The 27,567-nt window shown below is 41.7% G+C and overlaps 1 protein-coding gene and 1 pseudogene across 2 annotated transcripts in view; one reads left to right on the plus strand and one right to left on the minus strand.

Moving 5' to 3' along the window:
• The window catches only part of CPNE4 (copine 4), a 686,953-nt gene that overhangs the window by 588,416 nt on the left and 70,970 nt on the right, over positions 1–27,567 (plus strand). The window lies entirely within an intron of this gene.
• Positions 19,361–20,387, minus strand: LOC100299975 (glycine cleavage system H protein, mitochondrial pseudogene; annotated as a pseudogene).

Consider the following 27,567-nt stretch of genomic DNA (forward strand, 5'->3'; position numbering starts at 1 on the left):
TCTGATTTTAACTCTTGCAGGGGCCTTGGAATTTGCAAGCAATTCTTATTATCTGGCAAGAATGGGCAAGACACATTTCCACCTTTAGCCAAGAAATCAGGCACATTTTTTTTTTTTTGAATGTTTCTCAAACTGGTGAACTTGGGAAGTTACTTAAGCTTCCCAGAACCTGTACAGTAAGGAGTTCACAGGGTATTTGGAGAATTTGATAGGATCATGTGCACATTTCACTGAACACAGAGCCCAGAGTTTAATAATTGTGAATTATCTTCTTTCCCTGCCCTTCATGCCTCTCCTCTCAATGCCTGCCTTATTGTGATTTTCATAGCTGGGAGATGCTGGCTGACTCTGCAAATGTCATAAAATGACAATGAGCAACACTTGGTTAGTTTCTTTGCCAGGAACCTCCCTACCTACCCAGTTATCAACATTATGGTATAATTACATGGGCTTTCAGAGGTTTCCCTGCCATAAAGCTTCCTCTAGTCTCCAAGGAAATGTCCACAAAGATTCCCCTTTTTTCACAGTACCCAAAGAAAGCTAATCTTCCCCTATAGCTATGTCAACCAACTTCATAGCTCCAAGAATTGTCTCCAGGAAGTGCTTGACTTTTATTCTTCAAGAGAAAGAATCATGACAGTTTTACTCCTCAGCAAGCTGAGACTAGGAATGGACCCTAGATAGGGGCACCTGTTGGCTGGAGAGTTTCTTTACCATTCCCAGAGTTTCATGGCTCCATGCATCAGGAATGTATGTCGCATGTCACAGGCCACATGCTGCTGTGATGTATACCTTTAGCACATGCTGTAGAATCAGCTCAGTTTTTAAGTTCCCTCCCCATTTTATTTTTGGCAATTTTAGGCTTGGTATGAATAAGGGAGCAATTTTATTTCTTAGTGGCTCCAAAGAATCTTCAGAGTATATGATGACTGGTGCTCTATTTTATTCATTTTTTTTTTTTTTAACCACTTATCTCAATTCTCTTTTTATTCTTAAAGTTATAGCAGTGGGTACAGAGTGATGATCACACTCTTATAGTAGTTTATATATCTTAATCCCCTACCCCTATATTGCCCCTCACCCTCTCCCCACTAGTAACCACTGGTTTGTTCTCTGTACCTATGAATCTGCTCCTTTTTTTGTTATATTCACTAGTTTGTTGTATTTTTTTATATTCCACATATAAGTGATATCATACAGTATTTCTCTTTCTCTGATTTACTTCATTTAGCATAATACCCTACAAATCCATGCATGTTGTTGTAAGTGGCAAAATTTAATTCTTTTTTATAGCTGAGTAAGATTCTATCAGGGCTTCCCAGGTGGTACAGTGGTAAAGAATTTGCCCGCAATGCAGGAGACTCAGGAGATGTGGGTTCAATCCCTGGGTCAGGAAGATCACTTGGAAGAGAAAATGGCAATTCATTCCAGTATTCTTGCCTGGGAAGTCCCATGGACAGAGGAGCCTTGTGGACTACAATCTATAGGGTTGCAAAGTGTGAGACACGACTACGTATGCACATATGTATGTAGGATTCCATTGTATATATGTACCAAATCTTCTTTTCCCATTCATCCCATCTGTTGATGGACACTTGAGTTGCCTCCATACCTTGGCTATTATAAATAATGCTTCTATGAACATTTTCTAATTAGTGTTTTTGTTTTTTCCCATTATATACTCAGGAGTGGAATTGCTTGGCCATTTGGTAGTTCTACTTTTAGTTTTCTGAGAAATTGTTGCCCAAATCACTGTTATCTCTTTCTCTCTGTATTTCCCACTCCTGACACTATAGCAAAGTGTCAAAGTGTGGCCTCTAGGCCAGAAGCATTACCTGAGCACTTGTTAGAAATGCAAATTTGGGCTATACCCCAGATCTGCTGAGTCAGAAATTCTGAGAATGAGGTTCAAAGATCTGCACTTTAAAAGCCCTAGGTGTCAGGATGGGGGGACACATGTATACCTGTGGCCAATTCATGTTGATGTGTGGCAAAAACCATCACAATATTGTAAAGTAATTATTTTCCAATTAAAATAAAGTTTTAGAAAAGCCTTAGGTGATTCACATGCTCTCAGTTTGAGGTTCATCACCCTGTAGCCATTTCCTGTCTATCAGCCATCTCCTGAAAGCACCTTCACAATATATCTTGTTTTTAGTAGCTTGGAATGCCACCAACGTCTCCACAGAATGCTTAGGAATCCTCCCCACCATTCCAACTGATCTCATTTTAATTTGCTTTTCTCCCACCCCATGTACATGGGCCACTATCTCATTCTCCATACCCACCTCCCCAAACTTTAAGACACAAAAAGATAAACTGGAAATCACCTGAGAGATCATCTAAGCCAAATGTGGCAGTGGTGTCTCAGTTGTGAGTTCTGAGCCACTGGTAGTAAGCTACTTAGACTGCCAATGGTATTCTGAGGTCGTGTCCAAGTTCAGTTAGTAAATCTGGCAGGTACTTATGGGTACTATTAAGGTTATAAGGGAAAGTAGCAGCAAAGTGCCCTACATAAGCTTTACCAACGTAGGCTACCCATAGCCCAGGATTTTAGGGGACGAAACTGAGGCCCAGGGAAAGGAAGTGAGTTTGTAAAGTCTCACAGCTAGTGATGGTAGAGATGCTTCTTGAAACCATGAATATACTCTTCTCACAAGACCCATGTTCTTTCCCTTTGCTATCCCTCTATTTCTCCTTTTCTTGACTCTCCATCACATTTGTAGACTTCCTGCTCATCGTTACCACAAATGAATCAAGGAAATGGGGGTGGGATGGTGAGAATCAATAGACTGAGCTCCTTTATACTGAGAAGTCTTGAAGAGAGGACAGGTGGAAACCAGTTGCTCCATAAAATGTGCTATGGGGGACTTCCCTGGTGATCCAGTGGTTAAGAATCCACCTGCCAATGCAGGGAACATGGGTTCAATTCCTGGTCCAGGAAGATTCCACATGCTGTGGGGCAACTAAGCCTATGTGCAGCAACTAGAGAAAGCCTGCACAGCAGTGGAGACCCAGTGCAGCCAAAAATCCAAAAATAAACACATAAATAAAAAAATTTTTTAAATGTGCTGTGGGTCTTCCTCATCAGTCTCTTTACTGCATGAAAGTAAACATGCCTTTCTTCCTTTTCTTTCCTTCTTTCTCTTCTCCTTCTTTACTTTCTTTCATCAATAAATTTTTGTTGGGTACATACTGAGTCCAGGCACTTTTATAAGCTCAGAATACAGCATTAATAAAACACCCAAAAAATTCTGCCCTCGTGGTCCTTGAATTCTAGTAAGGAAGATAGAAAACAAATAATTAAGCAGAATATGTGGCATGTCATATGGCCACAAGTCTTATAGAGACAAATTAAACAGGCAAGACAAATAAAACGAGGAGAGAGAACAGTGTCACTAGGATGGTCAGAGAAGGCCTCAGAGGAGGTGACATGTTAGCACAAACCAGGAGGGAAGGGAGCAGGCCACACTCAACCTGTGAGGAAAATGTGTTAGGACGAGTGAACGCAAGCACCAAGTCCATGAGACAAGCATGTTCCAAACAGCTTTGGGGGGGATAGGAGGAACCATATATGGAGCAGAATGAGCAAGGGGAGAGGTGGTAGACGATATCACTAGGGAATTGCTGGAGGGATGCCTTGTGTAAAGTCCTGTACACCATTGTGGGAACTTGGGACTTTTTCCAGCCCTGTTAGGAAGTCCTTTCTGGGTCTTTTAAGCCCAGCCTTCCTTAATTAGTCTCCATATTTTACCTATAGTTACAACTCCCTTGCCCAACAATTCCTTTCTTCCAAGCTCTCTTTGCTCAGAAAGGTTATTTTCCTCCCCCCATTATGTGGGCAGCCACTTCACAAGCTCATCTGCAATGCTTCCTACCCTTCCACTGGCCACACTGCTTGTTCTTCAAGTTCAAACTTTACTGTCTGCCATGAAACCTTCCCCAGCCTCCCCAAGGTAAAGTCAATGGTCCCTAATCCTGGATTACACACAAGCCCTTGGATGTGAACCACTGTTTATTGCTCGCTCAGCCAGTGGTCACAGGCCAATGATGTCTCCCTCCTTGGGGACAGGGGCCTCTTCTGCTTCTCTTGCCCCAGTAATGGATATCCCATGAACATATAGGGCTTGATGGGTACTCCAAGTATTTGGGAAATGTCTCTTCTAATGTAGACATACTTGGACACCTAGGAGTTGGACCATAAAGAAGGCTGAGCTCCAAAAATTGATGCCTTTGAACTGTGGTGCTGGAGAAGACTCGAGAGTCTCTTGGACTGTCAAGAGATCAAACCAGTCAATCCTAAATGAAATCAACCTGAATACCCCTTGAAAGGATGATACTGAACTGAAGTTCCAATACTTTGGTTACTTGATGCAAAGAGCCAGCTTACTGAAAAGACCCTGATGCTGGGAGAGATTGAGGGCAGGAGGATAAGGTGGTGACAGAGGATGAGACAGTTGGGTGGCATCATCAACTCTATGGACATGAGTCTGAGAAAACTCCAGGAGATAGTGAAGGACAGGGAAGTCTGGTGTGCTACAGTCTTCCATGGTGTGATCCATGGGATCACAAAGAGTCAGACATGACTGAGTGAATGAACTACAACAATAAGAAATAGAACAGGTTCCTGGAAGTTTAGAACAAAGGAAGAAAATACATTCTGCCATGATTGCACTTTCTCCAAGAATATCCTTGAAATGCTCCAAGAAGTCTCAGATACTACAGTACATACAGGTGGAAAACCAAAGGACCAATATAGTTCTCAGAAGCACATAGGACAGTAAGAGCAGAGACATCTTGACTGCCATCCCTTGCTACATTTTTAGCATTAGCTCTGTCTTCCCAAATCATCTGTGTACTCACCTCCAAGCCCCTTATAGTTACTCAAAGTCTCCCATTATCAATCCCTTCAGAAATTCCCTATAGATCCAGGATATATTTTTTACCTTATTTTTTTCACCCAACTCCAAGTTGATGTCTCAGTTCTCTTACAGTTTTTGGTGGTAACAAAGCTGCTCATAATTGATAAAATAATGAACCCTAAGATTGTAACAATAGATTATGCTTTCTTATCAGAAGTCTCTGCCATCCAACTTCGCCCCACTTATGGTGGACACTCTGGCTCCTAAGAGATAAATATTTTAGAAGCAGAGGGATCTTTGGGGAGTGCTCATTTGAACCTATCAGACAGGTCTTTTCTGTATTTATGTAAGACCATAAGGCCAAGGGAAGCTTATTCTCCCAAATTACTGTGCAGTTAAATAGCTCAGGACTGTATGAAGCTCAACATTATTCCTTTTGGCCTGTCAGTACACACAGAAAACAAAGACAAAAGAGCCTATTTCTGATTTAAAGAGAAACATATCTGCGGAGGGGGCAGCAGCGCTCAGGATACTTAGTGATAGTGATAGTGTTGGTCTCTCAGTCACGTTTGACTCTTTGTGACCCCATGAAGTGTCTCCTAAGAAATCTATATGCAGGTCAAGAAGCAACAGTTAGAACTAGACATGGAACAATAGACTGGTTCTAAATTGGGAAAGGAATACATCAAGTCTGTATACTGTCACCCTGCTTATTTAACTTATATGCAGAGTACATCATGCGAAGTGCCAGGCTGGATGAAGCACAAGCTGGAATCAAGGTTGCCGGGAGAAATATGAACAACCTTAGATATGCAGATGACACCACCCTTATGACAGAAAGTGAAGAAGAACTAAAGAGCCTCTTGATGAAAGTGAAAGAGGAGAGTGAAAAAGCTGGCTTAAAACTCAACATTCAAAAAACAAAGATCATTGCATCCAGTCCTATTACTTCATGGCAAATAGTTGGGGAAATAGTGGAAACCCACTATGAGAAACCTTATTTTGAGGGGCTCCAAAATCACTGCAGATGGTGATTGCAGCCATGAAATTAAAAGACACTTGCTTCTTGAAATAAAATCTATGACCAACCTAGACAGCATATTAAAAAGCACAGACATTACTTTGCCAACATAGGTCCATCTAATCAAAGATATGGTTTTTCCAGTAGTCATGTATGGATGTGTGAGTTGCACCATAAAGAGAGCTGAGCACTGAAGAATTGATGCTTTTGAACTGTGGTGTTGGAGAAGACTCTTGAGAGTCCCTTGGACTGCAAGGAGATCCAGCCAGTCAATCCTAAAGGAAATCAGTCCTGAATATTCATTTGAAGGATTGATGCTGAAGCTTAAACTCCAATACTTTGTCTGTTGTTCCATGTCCGGTTCTAACTGTTGCTTCTTGACCTGCATACAGATTTCTCAAGAGACACTTCATGGGCTCACAACAAGTCAGACACGACTGAGAGACCAACACCAACACTATCACTATCACTAAGTATCCTGAGCACTGCTGCCCCCTCCCCAAATATGTTTCTCTTTAAATTAGAAATAGGCTCTTTTGTCTTTGTTTTCTGTGCACACTGACAGGCCAAAAGGAATAAGTTTGAGCTTCATACAGTCCAACAAAGAAGTGACTCATTGGAAAAGACCCTGATGCTGGAAAATATTGAAGGCAGGAGGATAAGGGGATGACAGAAGATAAGATGGTTGGATGGCCTCACCAACTCGATGAACATGAGTTTGAGCAAGCTCCGGTGATGGACAGGGAGGCCTGATGAGCTGCAGTCCATGGGGTCACAAAGAGTCAGATACAACTGAGTGATTGAACTGGACTGAAGTGTAGTCCGCCAGGCTCCTCTGTCCATGGAATTCTCAAGGCAAGAATATTGGAGTGGGTTGCCATTCCAACCCAGGAATCAAACCAGGTCTCTCCACATTGCAGGCAGAGTCTTTAACATCTGAGCCACCAGGGAAGCCTGAGACTTGGGTTTGAGTTATCCCAGTCAATGATTTCCTGTCTTTGGGATACTCACTTGATTTCAGTGAGTGTCTGCTTATCTGTAAAATGGATCCTTGGACCAAACACTTTTAAGAAAAGTTATATAGTTTAATATAACTTAATATAACTTTAGGCTGAGATGTCAGCAAGACTTCATTATTATTCTTCCTTGATCCTTCCCCTTTTGCCATACAAGTTTCCCTCATCTGGTAGAATATAGAACTATAAAGAAGCATTCCCTGCCATCTGTAGCCATCTTGACTTGCACCAAGAGCTCTCCTTCAGATTCAGAAAGGCAGGTGGTCCTTACAGAGGGCTTGTTCCCAGGATGAGTATTATCTCCTCCAAAATGCCTTCTCTGACCCCTCTTTCTGAATCAGAACCTTCTTCTGTGTTTTCACAGTATCCTGTCTGCACTTCAACTATAGCAAAAATATTTTCATTGTTGGCATAGTTTCCTGTCTCACCTTTTTCCCCCTCCTCCATTTAGCACCTCACCTCCCTAAATTACACTAAATTATAACCTCCTGGGAAAAGAGATATTCTGCCTTGTCATCTTTGTATCTTCAGCCTTCAACACAGTGTCTGGCACACAGTAGTTGCCTACAAAATGATGAATGAATGAATGAATAAACAAATGGTTTTGGTGGTGATAGGTTAATGCTGGTGTCAAAAAGAAGTCTCTGAAGAAAATGGTCACAGTGATTCAGCCAAGGCTCAGAATGGTTTTGGGAGAAATTTTTAAAGTCACCAGCATTCCAAAGGATCTTATTTATAATCCAGTGGAGACTCTGACTTAATTTGTGGGAAATTCCTATAATTGCAAAGTGTGCAAAGAACTGAAAATACAAAGAAGACACTGTCTTTAATGACAGACCTTTGCAGTAGTCCAGAGAATATGATATGGGGCTTAAGGTGAGGGTTATAATAAAGGCTAGCATTTCTATTTCAAATTTTAGTTTACAAATTGTTTCCAAATATGTTCTCTTTTGGAAAGGCATCTGGACTACACATCAGAAAATCTGGGTTTCAGGAAAGTGGCCTAGCCTTTCTCAGCTTTATCCTCTTCAATTGTAAAATAGAAATTATACCTCTGCCCATCTCAAAGGGTGGTTGAAAGGAGCAAATGAGATATGTGACAGCTATTTAAAAATTTACAAGTGTAGCTGCTGGTGTGGAAGAGTAAGTGTGGGGAGATATTATAAATGACCCCACAATTTAAGTGACTGAATAGATTGTTAAGATGAAGTTTTTACTCCCTCTGAGCTAAGAATAAGTAGAAAAAGACTTTAAAACAATACTATCATGAATAAATTTAGTGATGTTTGCCCTCAGTTTTCTTATCTTTAAATTAGAGAATCCTAAAGCAATGATCCCCAAATAACTATTGAACTACTAAAATTCTGGTGATACTTGAGACAGGCATGGTGAGTAAGCTCCCATTCAATGAATCTAAGAATACCAGAACTCCTCAGAACAGTGCTCAGACCCTGTAAATCTACATTACATGAGTGCAGAGTGAGTATCTGGAACACACTGTCCTCTGATTCATGTTAGAGCTGAGCTTGCTGGCAGCAGTCCTAACCCTCATTATCCCTAGTGGGCCTGGACCAATTGGCCAAAGCCTCACAGAGGCTGGCAGAGCTAATTATTTCTAGATGCAACTCTTCAATGCTTTGCACCTTCTTTTGTGTTGAGGGCTGATCTCCTGACTCTCATTCTTCCTTTCTCTTTTATGTACTGTCTGTGCCTTAATTCCTTGCATTTTGATGTGCCTTCAGTTCTGATGAATTCAAAGCTCTGAGGATTTTAATGTCCTCGTCCATCAGGTGCAGTGATCTGCGGGGAGAAGAAAGAAATACTATCCCGATTTTGCAACTATGTGCCAAATCTGTCACTAGGGCATTTTTCCATTGGAGTATATGTCAGTTAGGCTACTTTTATTAAAAGGAATTTTGATGGCCTTTAGTTTGGGTGAGTTAGGTAACAATTCCTGAGTAAAAGGAAGAAGATATTAGGGGTTTTGCTCCAGTCTCAGGATTCTGGGAACTGCTAAACCACTAGGTCTCACAGAACTTACTAAAGAGTTCAAGACTCAATAAACCATTCAACATTCAGAGTGGCAAAAGTGACTAGGTCATCTGGTCAGCCTCCTGAGCAAAAGGGGTTCACAAATACCTATTCTCATGCTCTACCATTGTGGCAACTTGTGTAGACAGAAACCCTCAGAAGAGGTATATACAAGAAGCAGATGTTCTGAACCCCAGCCTCCAATATACTGCTGCTGCTAAGTCACTTCAGTCGTGTCCAACTGTATGCGACCTCATAGACGGCAGCCCACCAGGCCCTGCTGTCCCTGGGGTTCTCCAGGCAAGAATACTGGAGTGGGTTGCCATTTTCTTCTCCAATGCATGAAAGTGAAAAGTAAAAGTGAAGTTGCTCAGTCGTGTCCAACTCCTAGCGACCCCATGGACTGCAGCCCACCAGGCTCCTCCGTCCATGGGGTTTTCCAGGCGACAGTACTGCAGTGGGTTGCCATTGCCTTCTCCAGAGCCTCCAGTATAAATCTGACTTAAAAGGCACAAAGATTTTAAGAACTCCTTTATGCACAATTTCATGAGCCTCCAGTATAAATCTGACTTAAAAGGCACAAAGATTTTAAGAACTCCTTTATGCACAATTTCATTATTTTTATGCCATGCTACTCTATATTCTTTGGTTAAAGATCATTCAGTTAGTGAAGTTCCCAATATACTGAAATAAATTTATCAAAACTTCAGTTCAGTTCAGTTCAGTTCAGTCCCTCAGTCGTGTCTGACTCTTTGCGACCCCATGAATTGCAGCACACCAGGCCTCCCTGTCCATCACCAACTCCCGGAGTTTACCCAAACTCATGTCCATCGAGTCGGTAATGCCATCCAGCCATCTCATCCTCTGTTGTCCCCTTTTCCTCCTGCCTCCAATCCCTCCCAGCATCAGGGTCTTTTCCAATAAGTCAACTCTTCGCATGAGGTGGCCAAAGTACTGGAGTTTCAGCTTTAGCATCAGTCCTTCCAATGAACACCCAGAACTGATCTCCTTTAGGATGGACTGGTTGGATCTCCTTGCAGTCCAAGGGATTCTCAAGAGTCTTCTCCAACACCACAGTTCAAAAGCATCAATTCTTCAGCACTCAGCTTTTTTCACAGTCCAACTCTCATATACATACATGACCACTGGAAAAAACATAGTCTTAACTAGAAGGACCTTTGTTGGCAAAGTTAGTGGTATGTAACATCTTAGTATCAATCTGTCAGCATGAAGCACACATGTTAAAGGTTGTGTTTGATTTAACTGGTGGTTTGGCCATGGTGTTATTTTGGCACCCCACTCCAGTACTCTTGCCTGGAAAATCCCATGGATGGAGGAGCCTGGTGGGCTACAGTCCATGGGGTTGCTAAGAGTCGGACACAACTGAGCGACTTCACTTTCACTTTTCACTTTCATGCATTGGAGAAGGAAATAGCAACCCACTCCATTGTTCTTGCCTGGTGGGCTGCCATCTATGGGGTCACACAGAGTCGGACACGACTGAAGCAACTTAGCAGTATCAGCATGACGAACTGAGTGCATTAGCTGTATTCCAGGTGACCTGGGCTTTTTTGGTGACCTGGAGACCTAGTTAAATACTATTTAACTTTGTTGTTTTGAGTTCTCAGCATCCAATTAACAGCAGGAACTTTGGAGTTATAGCCATTTATACATTGAAAATCAATGCAGTTTTATTCCAGAAATCTTACACCATCTGAACAACTTTGAAACAACTGCCTTCAGAAAACATTATTAAAAGATCTAATCATCACAGACATCTTATGGCATTTGATTCTATGTCTTGGATAATGGTGTAAATATGAGGGAAAGATAACTGTATATTTATCTAAAACAGTGGTTTTCAAACTGTGGTCCCAGAACTAGCAGATCAGCATCACCAGAGGACTTGTTAGAAGTACAAATCCTCATGCCTTACCCCAAATATGCTGAATCAGAAAGTTTGTTGATGGGACCCAGAAATCTATGTTTTAACAATCCTTCCAAAAGATTCTTGTGTATACTAACATTTGAGAATGCTGGGCTAAGACTTTTGTCTTAGATCCAGAAGACCCCCAGGAAGACATGAGAACAATGCAATATCCTCATTATGTGGTTAGGATCAAGAGCATGTGTTGTTTCTCTACGTACTTCTGACAGGGGTCAGATTTGGGAAAAAGTCCAAACCAAAGATCAATGTCACCAATGTACGCTGTTTCTCTTTCGTATTCTCTGTCCTTCCCTTCTGCTCCAGCAAGTTATCCCCTCATTATTTCTAAGCTCCTTCAGTTTCCTACATAGAATTTCCTCCTCCTTCCTCTTTGTTAACCCAACCTCCATATTTCCTTCAAGTTCTGCTTCAAAAAAGATCTTCAGGATTCTTCCATGTTTCCTCTCAGTTGCATTCATCAAGTATTTATTAAATACACTTACTTTTTTTCCTGGCACACTTTTCAAAGAAAAGACTTTGTCCCTGTTCTCATGTGCAGTGAGAACCCACAACACAACATGCTTCTGTTGTTTTCACTCAGACCTTTCTCCACAGTTCCTAATAAATTTCCGGACGACTTCACTCTGGTTTTAGGTTACTTCCAATATGTGTTTTAGCTTCCCTACTAGAGAGCAAGCTCCTTGAGGGCAGTGACACAGTTTAAAACTCATTTTGTACATTTTGTGTTTCTTGGCAGACTATGGAGAATGTGTTAGGGGATGGTGTTGAGTTGAATGAATGAGGTAATGGTTGAAACAATAGTATATATGTGCACAGAATGGACTTAGTACCTTCATAGTGAATCTCTCTGTCTTTTGTTCATTGGCCCTTTGATTGACTCTTACCCACTTACCTAGGGTATGAAACCAATAAAATCCCAAAGATAACTCACTTGAATGAAAGTGGATTCATGTTTCTCAGATCTGGGCTGCAGAGGGGAGGGGAATCCCAAGAAGTGCCAAGCCAGACATCAGGTCAAATGCCAATTAACAGTTTAAAAAATGTATCTTAAATCTGTATCTTAATTCCACCCTGTGTTTTTGGTTGTGATGATGTTTGGGCTTTGAAGAAAAATTTTGTAGAATCCTGACTCAGGGCCAAAAAGACCAATAGTTCGCCCTTAATTAGTGGAATTACAAAGAACCTACCAAATGAATGATTTGTATAAGACCAGAGAGACACAGAGGAGAATGATGGTCCATTTAGTAGTTATTATGTGTCCAAATCTTTTAAATTCCCTAGATTACATGCCAAGCTGAGTCTTCCAAGAGTACCTGCCTGCAGGTAGCTTACAAATTCTCTTTTGATTCACATGTCAAATCAGTACTTAGCTTTATAGAGCACATACTTGCTTGCCAAGGTAATTGTTTGTGAATATGAATAATAAGATATTAAAAAGTCCACATTTGCCAATTTGTTCACCTCTTCATAGATCAAAGCTCCAGAGAGCATCTTAAAAGCTAACCATTTGAGTAGAACAGGAGAAGACATTTCCTGTGGTTCTCTTAGAAACTCATGCCAGGGAAATCATCATCATCAATACTATATTGATTGGATGTTGGGGCTTGAGTCATCAGGGAGCTCTGAGATTTGGTACCTGACCTAAAATTAGGACTTGTCATGGAAAACACATGACTTTTTGAAAATGAGAGGTGGGAAGAAGATGGATGGGATGGTAATTTCTGTGAATGAAATATTTTTTGCTGGCTCATTATGATTCTTGAGTCTTGTCAAGGTGGTAAAAAAGAAAGCTACTTTCTCTAATAGAACACTCTGGATCACTAAAGTTGTCAGTAGGAGGAAGAATCCCAGAGCAAGAAAAAGCAGCTGAACTATAGGACCTACATTTCCTAGGAGTGTTTATTAATTAGTAGTCTCAAGGTAACCAGCTTCCCACTTAACTCTGACCCAATCATGGCCATACTGTTCTCCTCTGGGTGTTATGTGGTCCAGCTATGACAAAGTCAAGTTATTCAAACCACATGTTGCTAAAGGCAGATAGGAACAAAGAAAATAAACCCAGTGAGTACAAGTAAGTGAAAACGATGTGGTTTACATGATATGGCTCACTCTTCAGGGCTTCTATCCCTGCCCCGATGGGTAAGACAATGACATTCAGGTAGTTTCTTTCCTCCTAGAAACCACCCTACAAACATGCATCCTGACTCATCAGATTTGAAACTGACAATAGGAAACAGGTTTTAATCTTGTATTCCAACTATGAACAATAGACAAGGCCTGCCTGGGATGCTGGATTGAGGAAGAGTCTGAGTGAGTAAAGTATAACGACTGATTGGTGATGTCTGCAATGGGCGAGGATAAGAGGATGGACAGGGAGTAGTAGGGGAATGCTATGTCCGTGCCAGGTATTTGCCATCCTGGCCAAGACCTAAGAAAGAAATACCAAAACAGAGGTATAGAATTCTCTCTCTCTCCTCTCTAAAGACCTGTCTCTTCTTCTATTATTGGTATTTGAAATAATGCCTCCGCATTTCAGAGAAGACTCCACCTAAGCACAGGGTCCAGTTTCTATAGGCAGCCTTGTCAGATTCTTGCATATCAGCCTCAATATTCACACAGGGGGAAAAAAAAAAAAAAAAAAACCTCATTCTGATGGGAGAGGCATATCTTTCCATCAGACATTTTTCTCTCTGGAATGACTCTCAATAACTATCTCAGTCTTTCTTTTGGCCCCACAGGATGTGGAGTTTCTAAGTTACAAGTAACTGTCATAGGCAGAGGGCTAACCCCATGGGGTGACTAAACTTTACAAAACATTCCCTGCATGGGAGGGAAACTCTGGCACAGTCTCCTCTACTCTTGCTCATAGTGAAGTTGTTCCTGATCAGCTCAAAGAGGAGGACAAGTTAAAAAATAGCTCTAGTGAAGGGAAACACAAAATAGCTGCAGTGAGGGGAAACTTGGAGAAGAGTGGAAATTGATTGCTTTAAAGGCAAATGGCAAAAGGAAAACAGTAAAAGCAGAGATTCATGGGCAAAGGAAAAACTCATGACTTGGTGGGGACCTAAAAAGAGGAGCCATTCTAGATAAGGAGGAACTGGCAAATTCTCCATACCAGCCCCCTCCCAAAGATTAAGCTAGATGGCAAGATGATACTGAATATCAAAGTAGAACTACCAGCTTTGACTCTGGATCTGAGGATAAAGTTCCCATCAGAGGTGGCCCCACACCAGCCCAGAGCAACAGTCTAGACAGGGAAGCACTGAAATACCACAAGTCAACCTTCACATTCCACATGTAGCCTGGTAACAAGTGTTTATAAAATATGATTGATCACCATGCATTTGTTATGTCAATCCATCATGGAGTTAAATACGTGTTACCCTTGGGCACTATTATAAATAATGATATGGCAAACACAGCTAGGTTTAATGGTCCTTTGCATTCAGCTATTAAATTGATGACACAGCATCAGTATTGATGAACAGAGATTTTCTCTATCAAGGATAATTTGTATCCCTATGTCTAATGGGCTATCCCCACTCCCATTTTTGCCAAGGCATCATTCACACTGATAAAGGCAATGAATCCATCAACAAAGAAGAAATACATTTTTTAAAAATACATTTTAAAAAAAGAACCCTGATAAATGCTGCTCATGAGGAAACAGAGATTTTTGCATTGCTGACACAGAGATTACAGAAAATGTGAGCTCACCATAAAATTACCAGAACAGAAAAATAAGATGGATTCAGAAGAAAGAATTTGCACCCAAGCACAGCTTCTCCAGAATGTGCTGTCCACCTGCCAAGGACATCCTTCTTTACTACCTATTCTACAAATACACGTCCAAGTTCCTTGACCAAGTAAGTTGTGTATTATATACTGCATATATGCCCTAATCTTGAAAGTTATTCACAATACAAATTAGCAGGATGTGGAGTAAGAAAAGGCAAAAGGAGTATTGATGCAAATTTTAAGGAAGAACTCACTCTCAGCTTCATGCAAGTGACAAGCCTGTGCTTGTGCTGCCCTAAGAACAAGTGCTTCCTTAAATTTTGTGCCCTTGTTGCTTGGTTAGTCTCATGCTTGCATTTCAAAGTCTGCAAAACAGAGAAAACCGTTTAACTTTGATAACCCAAGATTATTTGAGGATTCAGCTCTTTTTCGTTGATACCTTATTAACCTCCCATAAAATAGGTCCTCTATGAAATGCACTTTTAAAAGGCTTTGCTACCATATAGATTTTGATTTCTGCTCTTTGAAATAATAACCTTGATGTGGAGAATGGAATTTAGATGGAAACTTGGGTCCATTTATCAAATACCACCAATGAAAATGCGCTATTATGAAAGCCAGAAAAAAAAAAAATCTAGTTTCCACTACTTTTTCTGGCTTTTAAAGTAGTTATTGATGACCCTCTTACTAGGAGGGCCTTCCCATCAGTGAATGGACTAATTTACACTTCCAGGTAAAGAAATTCTGTGTCATCTCCCCAGAGACAAATAAACCTATTGATCTGTCTGGTGATAGAAATGGAATGAGGAAAAAAAAAAAAAAGGTTCAATTACTTGGGAAATAAGCTTGATAAGATAGGTCAGTGGCCCTGCTTAACACTGTCAAAATCTCAGCTTTCTGCTTGTCCATCTTGCAAATGTGTTTCTGACTTCATCCAGATGAAAAAATAGGGCTTCTTCCTGGATAACTCAGAACCAAGCCCTCCTATGTCTCAGGGAAGTGTTCAACTCAAAAGTCTGTCTATAATAATTACTGCTTAGAAGAGGAAAAATGATTCTCTCTGACCAGGAGAGTTTCACCAGTAGCCACTGCTACTTAGTACCATTGTTTGACTTTCTTATTTCATCCTGAATCTCCATACTCTTCTCCTTACACTCACGTACTAGGCAGCATTGCTCAGAGAGGCACAGATTGACCAGGAACAGCTGGTGCTATGTAGAAAGGCTAACTGACAGAGGAACCTCATCACAAGGAAGTAAATGAAACTAAAAGCAAATGTTTTGGATTTCCCTAAGCTTGGTTTCAAAGGTGTTGGAGTAAATCTATACAAGACTTCAGTCAGAAGTTAATTCCTAGATGAGTATTCAGGAGCCACATGAAGGTCATATGTGATGTCAGCCCACAAGAGACCTGGGTGAGAGTGTCCCAAGGTGGAGCCAGAACCTGAAGAGATGAGCATGCATGGGGGCCCAAAGGATAAGTTAGGATGCCCAGAGAGGCCAAAGAAACATTATAAACACAGGGACATAGCACAGGCCAGTCTGTGGTGGTGATGAGGCAGGAGAATCCAGAACAATATTTGTGAATCTGACTGGGATGCCCGAGATATTTTATACTGTCTGTGGATAGATTGGTGGTGTTCAGTCGCTAAATCATGTCTAACTCTTTGAAACCCCCTGGACTGCAGCACATCAGTCTTCCCTGTCCTTCACCATTTCCCAAAGTTTGCTTAAACTCATGTCCATTGAGTCAGTGATGCCATCCAACCGTCTCATCCTCTGTTGCCCCCTTCTCCTGCCCTCAGTCTTTCGCAGCATCAGGGTCTTTTACAGTGAGTTGGCTTTTTGCATCAGATGGCCAAAGTATTGGAGCTTCAGCTTCAGCATCAGTCCTTCCGATGAAGATTCAGGGTTGATTTCCTTTAGGATTGACTGGTTAGATCTTCTTGCTGTCCAAGGGACTCTCAAGAGTCTTCTGCAGCACCACAGTTCGAAAGCATAAATTCTTTGGCACTCAGCCTTCTTTATGGTCCAGTTCTCACATCCATGTGTGACTACTGGAGAAACCATAGGTTTGACTATATGGACCTTTGTCAGCAAAGTGATGTCTCTGCTTTTTAATACACTATCTATGTTTGTCATAATTTTCCTTCCAAGGAGAAAGCAACTTTTTATTTCATGACTCCAGTCACTGTCTGTGGTGATTTTGGAGCCCAAGAAAATAAAATCTGCCACTGTTTCCATTTTTAGTTGAATTCAAACTCCCAGAATTGGCTTGGATGTGGCAGCCACAAAACTGTTTTCCATAAATCATTTCTTGGGATTGGTTAGGAACAGCTCCCTTCTCCATGATTTTAGGGTCTAAATTTTGTCCCCTTGTTTTAAAACCTCCAAATTTTGAACACCTATGATGATCCCAAGGGCTTCCCTCATGGCTCAGCTGGTAAAGAATTTGTCTGCAATGTGGGAGCCCTGAGTTTAATTCCTGTGCTGGGAAGATTCCCTGGAGAAAGGAAGGGCTACCCACTCCAGTATTCTGGCCTGGAGAATCCCATGGACTGTATAGTCCCTGGGGTCACAAACAGTCGGACACGACTGAGTGACTTTCACTTCACTGTGATGGTTCCAAATGCAATAATTAAACAAGAGAAGTGAGTAAATGAGCTTATGTGGGAAACACACAGTAATGAAGTTGCCTGGCTGAGCCAAGACTCCCTCCTGGCTGTCAGTGAGCCCCATGCTGCCAGCTTGTGGTTTCCAGACTGATTAAGCCATATGAACGGAGTCATCTGTTCTTTTCTGGTTTTCAAGTGCCTTTTCCTCCTCAGGGACCAATAGGATATTACCTCCGGGCATTAAATTAGAGCAATCAATAAACCATGAGCAGCATGGCTCATTTAGAAATAGAGACACAGGCATTTTTCTAGAAAAAACAATGATTACCTGTCTTGAGCACAGAGATTCATGGTGTTTATTAGAGGTCAGGAACGTGGGAGTCAACGTTCGACATAGCCAAATACTAAACCACCCCTTGCGCCTGCCGGTGATTGGCATCCAGCTGAATGGTACATTGAATCACTCAGACCAGCAGATTGCAGGTAATAGCAATTTCTTCTTTTTCTTCTTGCTCAACCCCAACCTCTACTTAGAGATTGAGACCCATAGCTGCCACTTCTGTAATACCTCTGTTCCCATGCCATACATTTACTGCAGGCCATCTCTGGACTTCTATCCCCACCCCTTTTATTCTTACTCCACTTAGCAGGCACAGTAATCTCTCTGCACTGCTAGTCTGATTATGTCATTCCCCTATTTAGAATAGTTTACATCTCAGACTTGCCTGCAGCTAAAGAATTCTACAGGATTCTCTGGGATTTGATAAATGCTGAGGTGGATAGACTTCATAAAAATAGTGAAATGGCATCCTGTGTCAATTGTAATGTCTCCAGAAAGTTACAGAAAACACAACAGATAATAAATATCCATTTAATGATGAGTAAAAATGCAGTGTGGTATATGGAAAAGCAGGGGCTCTTTCTCAAGAGACCAGGGTTCAAATCTCAATTTATCACTTTCTAGCTGAGTGACCTCTGGAAAATTACCTTATGTCACTGGGCTTTAGTTTTCTTCAAAATATTGTTATCAACTCTTGCCTAACAGGTTTGTTATGAGGATTAAATGAGATGTACTTAGAGGACTTGGCCAGTGAGCACCTGGTGCTTAGAAATAACTCAAACACCAATTGTATTAAAAAAGAGATAAACTAACAGGGCAATAAGCATGTATCCAGCTGCCGTCTGTGGGGTTGCACAGAGTCAGACACAACTCTGAAGCGACTTAGCATAGAGGGTACTTTACAAGGAAATGGGGGAGGTGTAACCTCTGACCTGCAGGACCTACATTGCACAGAGGGCATTTACTCAAGGCTCATCATGCAACTACAATCTGGGCTTTTTGAACAGGGCTAAAGAATCTAACACAGAACATATTGTGGATACTATATCTGACCCTGGAGTCCTAGGATGGCTTTTCTGTCTTGAAACTCTGAGGTTCAAGTTGAGGCTATGGGTTATGTACCTAATCTGAATTCTAAATGAAAGTGGTTTTGTACCAGATCCCACTGATCCTCCAAAATATTTGGAGTGAATTTGAATTAGCATTTGTGAAGTTCTCCAAGGTCCTTAAATAAAAGATCTCATTTGCATGTTGGTGTCATTACTCATTCATTTATCTAACCAACTCTTACTGAGACCCAATGATGTACCCACTTTAATTTTACATTTTTTTTTTCTATATGTGATTAATGTCTGCTTTACCACTGGACTGTGAGTTTTTTTTTTTTTTATTGGAGTGTAATTTTTTTTTTTTACAATATAGTGTTGGCTGCCTCTGTACAATGAAGTGAATCAGCTATATGTATACATACATCCCCTCCCTCTTCACTCTTCCTCCCACTCCCTTCATCCCACTCCTCTAGATCACTACAGAGCACTGAACTGAGCTCCTTGTGTGATACAGCAGCTTCCCACTAGCTCTCTATACACTATCACACGATAGTGTATATAGGTCAATGTTACTCTCTCAATTTGTCCCACCCTCTCCATCCAGCCCTGTGTTCACTCGTCTGTTCTCTATATCTGTGTCTCTATTCCTGTCCTGAAAATAGGTTCATCTGGACCATTTTTCTTCATATATATGATATTTATTTTTCTCTGTCTTTTTTTTTTTATTGTTTATTCTCCTGCAAGGCTGTTGCTTCACTGTATAAAAATAGCACCAGCAAACACAGTGTATTGCAAAATTCAGATAGTAATATTCTTCACTGGACACTATACAGCTAACAAACTTTTCTCCACTGGCAGTTATTTCTAGTGGAAAGATAATTTTGACCCAAATCCAAGGATAGCTGTAAGCAAGTTACAAGTCATACAAGGTTTAAGATAACCATGTTATCCTTGAATTACATAATTTTTGTAATTAGTTTTACCTGAGATAATTTCAGGAATTCTGAATATTATAACTGGAGCCTAGCCTAAAAATCACAGGATGCTGTGGAAAAAGATGCAGTGTTTATCTGAAGTCATTAGAAAGTGAAGGGGTATTTTCTTCAGGAAACATTGTTAAAAGTAGTTTCTTTTGCTAAAAGTTGCTTTCTGAATATCTATCTACCACTAATTTAAGACAACTATGCTAGATTAAGTTGTTTCAAAGTAGTTTATTTAGGGGTTCCAGTTTCACTCCTCAATAGATTTTATGTATCTCTCATATGCTTCTTCACTCATTAGTTCATCTAGTTCTGAAGGGTTACTGAATGTCATCTTGATCAGCCAACCATCTTCGTAACAAGACTTGTTGACAAGTCCTGGATTTTCTGCTAGAGCTTTATTAATTTCAGTTACTTCTCCTGATAGAGGAGAATAGAGTTCACTAGCAGCTTTCACACTTTCCAAAGCACCAAACTCCTCTTGTTTATTCAACTTTGTCCCAACTTCAGGCAGACTACAGTAAACAACATCTCCCAAAGCTTCCTGTGCAAAATTGCTGATTCCCACTGTTCCGACACCATTTTCTGTTGTTACCCACTTCGTGTTTTTCTGTCAATTTCCGCACTGACAGCAGAGCATGGCCGGTGCGCAGCTCCCGGACTGCACCCGCTCGCAGTCCCCAGGGCCGTGGCGAGCAGGGCGCGCTGGGTGCCGAGATGGCGCGCAGGCCGCCGACCGCGGCCCGCACGCTCCACACCGCGCGCAGCGCCATGTTCGCACGGGTGCCTATTTTTCTCTGTCTTACTTCACTCTGTACAACAGACTCTAGATTCATCCGCATCGCTACAAATGATCCAATTTTGTTCCTTTTTATGGCTGAGGTAATATTCCATTGAAAAAATGTACCACACTTTTTTTATCCATTCATCTGTTGATGGACATTTAGCATGGTTCCTTCCATGCTAGACTGTGAGCTTTATATAGGTAGAGATCAGTTCATCTATCTGCCCCGTGTGTTGCTCCATGGACTACATCTAGTTCATTTCCTGACACATTGGAAGTAGTCAATAAAGGTTTGATAATGAATGAAAGGAAACCATCAGATAGGAAAAATAAAACCTATTTTTTCACTTTTTCTGCCCCTATTATAGAATACATCAAACTCATCCAACATAGGTTTCAGGAAATACATAGAGGATGGAGATATAGATAAAAGAGGCAGAGGGACCAAAGAGAGAAAGGAGAGACACTTGCAACTTCAGAATTCCTTGAGGACAGAAGTGCTTCAATAGATGTTCAGAAGAGTATGCATCATACTACAACAGCCCATTGGACTGTCTGGTATTATCAAATATCTGTGCTTTGAGTAGGGGTTATATTCACATTTGCAGTTCACCCAAGGAAGTTTCCTGAGTTCAACTACTCATCAGTCCTCTGATTGAATATCAGCTTCTCAGACAGATATAATACCTGTAAATTCGGTAGAAGTATAGAACAGGTTGAGGCAACACAAAGTAACCAGTCATGGAGTTGGAGCTCCTGACAAAAGCTTGGGGCATAAGTCGCTATCAAAGCTGGCCTCTTCACTCCACCCACACAACTCTAGGGCTTTCAATATTCCTAAAGACTAGTGAGGTGTGAAGTTAAAATGGTTTGGACAAGCATTGGAGGCCCCTGAAGCTTATCTGAACTAATCGAATCTCCCAAAGTCGTACATTTCCAGTGAAAGCATCCAAGGCTGACACACCTCACTATGGAATGCCTCCAGGCTTGGCTGCAGTCCAGAAGAGACGAGATGTATGCACCAGCGAGATAAAGCAGACAGGTGCATCACCCTTCCTCCTGGGCATCTCTCAGTCCAGCTCTCGTGAGTGTAACATTTCAGGATTTTTTGCTGCCTATTTAGAGTGGTGCTACACTGAATGACCATTAAGGAATAAGGATGGCCCTTGGATATTGTTTTCCATCTGTGATCAAGTTTCTTATTGATTTGAAGAACACAGAGTGTAAGCCAGAATGTTGTTGTTCAGTCATCAAGTTGTGTCTGACTTCTTGCGACCCCATGGACTGCAGCATGCCAGGCTTCCCTGTCCCTCACCATATCCTGGAGTTTGCCCAAGTTCATGTCCATTAAATCCATGATGCCATCCAACCATCTTATCCTCTGTCATCCTCTTATCTTTCTGCCTTCAATCTCTCCCAGTATCAGGGTCTTTTATAAGGATATAATTGTAATTATTGCCACCATTGTCACAAGCCATGGACTCCTGAATTTTCTGTCCAGTGTTTCTCGATGTGTCCAGAGACTACATACATCCAAACTGACAAGCTGCTTGCTTCTAAATCAAGTTCCTTGGGACCCTCCTCCAAAAAACCGAAATCAGAATCTCTGAAGGTAAATCCCAGGAATCTGAAAATTAATAAGCTCTCCTTAGACATATCAAAGAGTTGACTCTTGACTGTTGCAGGTCAGGAAGCAAGTTAGAACTGTACATGGAACAACAGACTGGTTTCAAATCAGGAAAGGAGTACATCAAGGCTGTATATTGTCACCCTGCTTATTTAAATTATATGCAGAGTACATCATGCAAAATGCTGGGCTGGATGGAGCACAGGCTAGAATCAAGATTGCTGGGAGAAGTATCAATAACCTTCAGATACGCAGATGACATCACCTTTATGGCAGAAAGAAGAAGAAGAACTAAAGAGCCTCTTGATGAAACTGAAAGAAGAGAGTGAAAAAGCTGGCTTAAAGCTCAACATTCAGAAAACTAAGATCATGGTATCCAGTCCCATCACTTCATGGCAAATAGATGGGGAAACAATGGAAACAGTGAAAGACTTTATTTTCTTGGACTCCAAAATCACTGCAGATGATGACTGCCATGAAACAAAAAGACACTTGCTCCTTGGAAGAAAAGCTATGACCAAACTAAATAGCATATTAAAAAGCAGAGACATTACTTTGCCAACACAGGTCCATCTAGTCAAAGCTATGGTTTTTCCAGTAGTCATTTACAGATATGATAGTTGGACTACAAAGAAAGCTGAGCACTGAAGAATTGATGCTTTTGAACTGTAGTGTTGGAGAAGACTCTTGAGAGTCCCTTAGACTGCAAGGAGATCCAACCAGTCCATCCTAAAGGAAGTCAGTCCTGACTATTCATTGGAAGGACTGATGCTGAAGCTGAAACTCCAATACTTTCGGCTGCCTGATGCGAAGAACTGACTCCTTGGAAAAGACCCTGATGCTGGGAAAGATTGAAGGCAGGAGGAGAAGGGGACAACAGAGGATGAGGTGGTTGGATGGCATCACCGACTCAATGGACATGAGTTTGAGTAAACTCTGGGAGTTAGTGATTGACAGGGAAGCCTGGCACACTGCAGTCCATGGGGTCACAAAGAGTTGGACATGACTGAGCAACTGAACTGAACTGACTGAGACATATTAAAACCATACACATGAAAATTATATCACTCTTCCTCCAGTGCAAGATAGTCATTCTGACAATGAGGACTGAAACCCAGAGAGATGAAATGACCTGCCCAATATCTCACAGATACTAGCATCACAGGCCACAACAGGACCCACATCCTGGGGCATTCATCATAGCATAGTACAAGGTCCTGCAGAGACATGCTCTGATAGGCTTGTCCTTTTGCTTGGACACGTAATTTGAGGGGAGAGGAGAGACTCAGTTAGATTGCATTCCTGTTGCATTAAGGCTTGAGTGTAAACAAGAGAAAGAAGAAAGTACCCCTGCATCCTCCAGTGGTCCCTTCAGGTAGATGCTCCCCTGCTCTATCTGTCCCTACCTCATGGAAAGGTCTGATTTTAGTTATTTGTCTTTCTGTGTGGATGAGATCAAGACCCCTCATGCTTCCCTATGCTGTTCTCTGGGGGCTCTTTTCTCATTTGCTGTCTGACTTGACTGTCCTTAGTGAAGACTCCCAGACAACCCTTGATGCAACCCTCCAGTTTTGCCATTTCTGCTCTATTTGAACATCCATCTCCTGTGCCACATCATCAGCATCTTGAGAACAGGAGCTAAGTCCCTCATTTCTTTTCCCCATTGCCAGCGTGATTACTAGTCCATGGTAGGTGATAAATAAATAACATGTAAATGTCTAACAAGTCCTCACAACAACCTAGTGAGTGGAGAGGAGTTATCATCCCTACCTTAGAGATGAATAAACTGATGGGGGGCGGAGGGAGACAGCATGAGCTGGGGATGATTACACAGCTGTCCAGGGAAAGAGAGGAGATTTGAATCAAATTCTGAATGACTCCACTAGCAAATTCCTCCCAAGGTCAAGGTATTTCCTCCCTTGGAGGCACTTACGTTTTTAACCAACAACTCTGTAATTTTAGAAAAGGAAGCTGTGCCCCATTTGTGAAAAGGTAGTGAGGCAAATGCAAAATATAAATCAAGAGCATATTTAGAAGAAAAAGCAATGAAGTCAACAGCAGTGGAGTCTGGAACCTGAAGATCAAGACATAAGGAGCAGATTGAGGTACATGGCTCTGACCCAAGTCTGAAGGGAAACTTGTGCTTTGGGCTGCTTCTCCCACGGAGTACCTGAGCTTGGTTTCATGATTAGAGGGAGTCCCACCAGTCTGGACACAGGGCGCTGACAAGGAAGGTGGTGTACCCCCAGGCTGGACACAGCGCACCTCCCCGCTGCCGCTGGACTGCATGTCCCAGACACTCTGTGTTTCCTCTTGAGGTGGAGTCAGCAGGCTGGGCAGGGAAAACAGGTGGTGGATTGGTGGATGACTGTGCACAGACTCATGTAAGGGTCTGCACCTGAGTTAAGACAAGTTGATATATCCAATATTTAGTATGGATTTGAAAATAAAGACTGGTGGTAGACTACATTTTTCTTTGTCTTGCTCCATCAACTAAAGCAGGACCTCTGACCTCCCTTCCCTTTAAAGGTCACCCTTCAACTATTTCTTGAATTTTTCAAGCTTGTTCTTGCATTTGTTCACCCACATGTCATTTCCGCTACCTCTGGCTTGGGCCATGCCCTGTCCCTCTTCCTGTGCATCACCTCCTGCTTCTGCCTCCCCTGAAGCCCACTGAGGGCCCTTCCCCACTCTCACTCTATCAGAAGCGCATGGAAAGTATTAGCCCCCAGATCAAAGGGTGTCATCTTCCGTGGATACCTAAGATTTCAGCAACATTTTCTCTCCACTGCTGCTGCTTCTGCCTTGGTACCTAGGTGCCTGAGTGTGTGGAGACCCAGACTGTGCTCTCTAAGCTGCCAGACCACCCTGCTGTGGCTGCCCTGCCATCCCCCTGCCCTCAGCCCCCAGCAGCACATCCCCTGCATGAAGAACACTGAGCCCTCAGCATCCTCAAATCTGGGCTTCTTAGTGCATCTAACTCCCTCTCTTCTCCTGATCTACATATGACCCTGCTATATTGTGAAAACTGCTCTGTCGGGCTACCTTTTACTTACAACTCCCTCCCTCAAACTCAGACATGAATCTATTGGGGTTAAACTTATGGAAAATTCTGAGCAATGGTCACCAGATTCTGTGCAGCCTTGCCCACTCCTTGAAAATGCAGTTCTTTGTTCCTGGGCCCATCTTGTTGTCTTACTCTCTCTTCCCCTTAGGTCGAGTCCCCAGAAGATACTCAGGCTCTCAGACAGACAGACGTCCACTAGTCCTGCCCACTAGCCCAGCAAAGGTGACTCCCAGAGATGCAGATGGTTGAGGCCCCAGCCCTGCCTGCATTTCTGTGGTTATAGCTACATTATGTTCATTTGAGAGACTCTTTCCTCCATCCAGATGCTGCATGTGTCCATCTCCCAGAGTTAGGCTTCATTCCTGCTCTACTGGGAAGATTTCTGTCTAAACTCCCTATGCAGCCCATCCTGCCAAACTCAGAGATCCAAATCAGAGTGTTCTCAATTACAAATGGAGAAACTACATTTAACTCCCATCCTAGTAGCTGAGTTGATGTTAGAAGGTTACTGCCAAGTCTGAAGTGAGTGAAAACAATCAAGTAATGATAAAATAATCAAAGGAGTGTTCTCATGGACACCCTCACCAAGGTCTGCCTGTCCCCAAGTCACAACCACCAAATAAACAAATAGGTATTTAATACTCTTTTTTTGTAGATGTTTATAGTCCTGTATAAATTATTAAACAAATTTTGTGTTAAGGATTATCATTGAATTTTAACAAAAAAGAAGCCATTCCAAGTACTAAACTATGAATGAAATTCTCCCAAATCCTTAATCATACTATCCTGAAATACAGTTGTGTATATTTGCCTGCTACTGCTGAGTCACTTCAGTTGTGTCCAACTCTGTGTGACCCCATAGATGGCAGCCCACCAGGCTCCCCCTGTCCCTGGGATTCTCCAGGCAAGAACACTGGAGTGGGTTGCCATTTCCTTCTCCAATGCATGAAAGTGAAAAGTGAAAGTGAAGTCGCTCAGTTGTGTCCAACTCTTCGAGACCCCATGGGCTGTAGCCCACCAGGCTCCTCCGCCCATGGGATTCTCCAGGCAAGAGTACTGGAGTAGGGTGACATTGCCTTCTCTCCTTAAAATGACAGAGCATTGACTGATTTCCAAAAAGCTGAAGTTAGGAAATTGGTCTGGACTAAGTAATATGAGAACACAGTCTGATTCCTACATTACTGATTCTGTTAGCATTTAATTTTGATGGTCTCAATTTAAAATTCTACCTTTAAATGAGCTCAGTAAGGCTCTGACTGGTTTAATTATTCTGGGCAATTTTAGAGTGCTTATTACCAAAGAGAACATTAAGAATGTACATAAGTATACTCTTCCCTGGGAGAGGTCAGATGTCCATGATTTAGTTGGTTATTAAAAAAAGAAAAAAGAAAGAAAGAACTTAGAGAAGAGCTAACACCTGTCTTACTCAAACTCTTCCAGAAAATTGCAGAGGAAGGTAAGCTTCCAAACTCATTTTATGAGGTCACCATCACCCTAATACCAAAACCAGACAAAGATGCCACACACACAAAAAAAAGATAGAAAGAAAGAAAACTATAAGCCAATATCACTGATGAACATAGATGCAAAAATCCTTAACAAAATTCTAGCAAATAGAATCCAACAACATATTAAAATGATCATACATCATGACCAAGTGACATGAAAAGACAGTCTTCAGAATGGGAGAAAATAATAGCAAATGAAGCAACTGACAAACAACTAATCTCAAAAATATACAAGCAACTCCTGCAGCTCAATTCCAGAAAAATAAATGACCCAATCAAAAAAAATGGGCCCAAGAACTAAACAGACATTTATCCAAAGAAGATATACAGATGGCTAACAAACACATGAAAAGATGCTCAATATCTCTCATTATCAGAGAAATGCAAATCAAAACCACAATGAGGTATCATCTCATGCCAGTCAGAATGGCTGCTATCCAAAAATCTACAAACAATAAATGCTGGAGAGGGTGTGGAGAAAAGGGAACCCTCTTACACTGTTGGTGGAAATGCAAACTAGTACAGCTACTATGGAAAACAGCGTGGAGATTCCTTTAAAAACTGGGAATAGAACTACCATATGACCCAGTAATCCCACTGCTGGGCATACATACTGAGGAAACCAGAAGGGAAAGACACACGTGTACCCCAGTGTTCATCGCAGCACTGTTTATAATAGCCAGGACATGGAAGCAACCTAGATGTCCATCAGCAGATGAATGGATAAGAAAGCTATAGTACATATACACAATGGAATATTACTCAGCCATTAAAAAGAACACATTTGAATCAGTTCTAATGATGTGGATGAAACTGGAACCTATTATACAGAGTGAAGTAAGTCAGAAAGAAAAACACCAGTACAGTATACTAACACATATATATGGAATTTAGAAATATGGTACCAATAACCCTATATGCGAGACAGCAAAAGAGACACAGATGTATAGAACAGACTTTTGGACTGTGTGGGAGAAGGCGA

The sequence above is a fragment of the Bos taurus genome, chromosome 1, assembly GCF_002263795.3.
Source record: "Bos taurus isolate L1 Dominette 01449 registration number 42190680 breed Hereford chromosome 1, ARS-UCD2.0, whole genome shotgun sequence".
Classification (NCBI taxonomy): Eukaryota; Metazoa; Chordata; class Mammalia; order Artiodactyla; family Bovidae; genus Bos; species Bos taurus.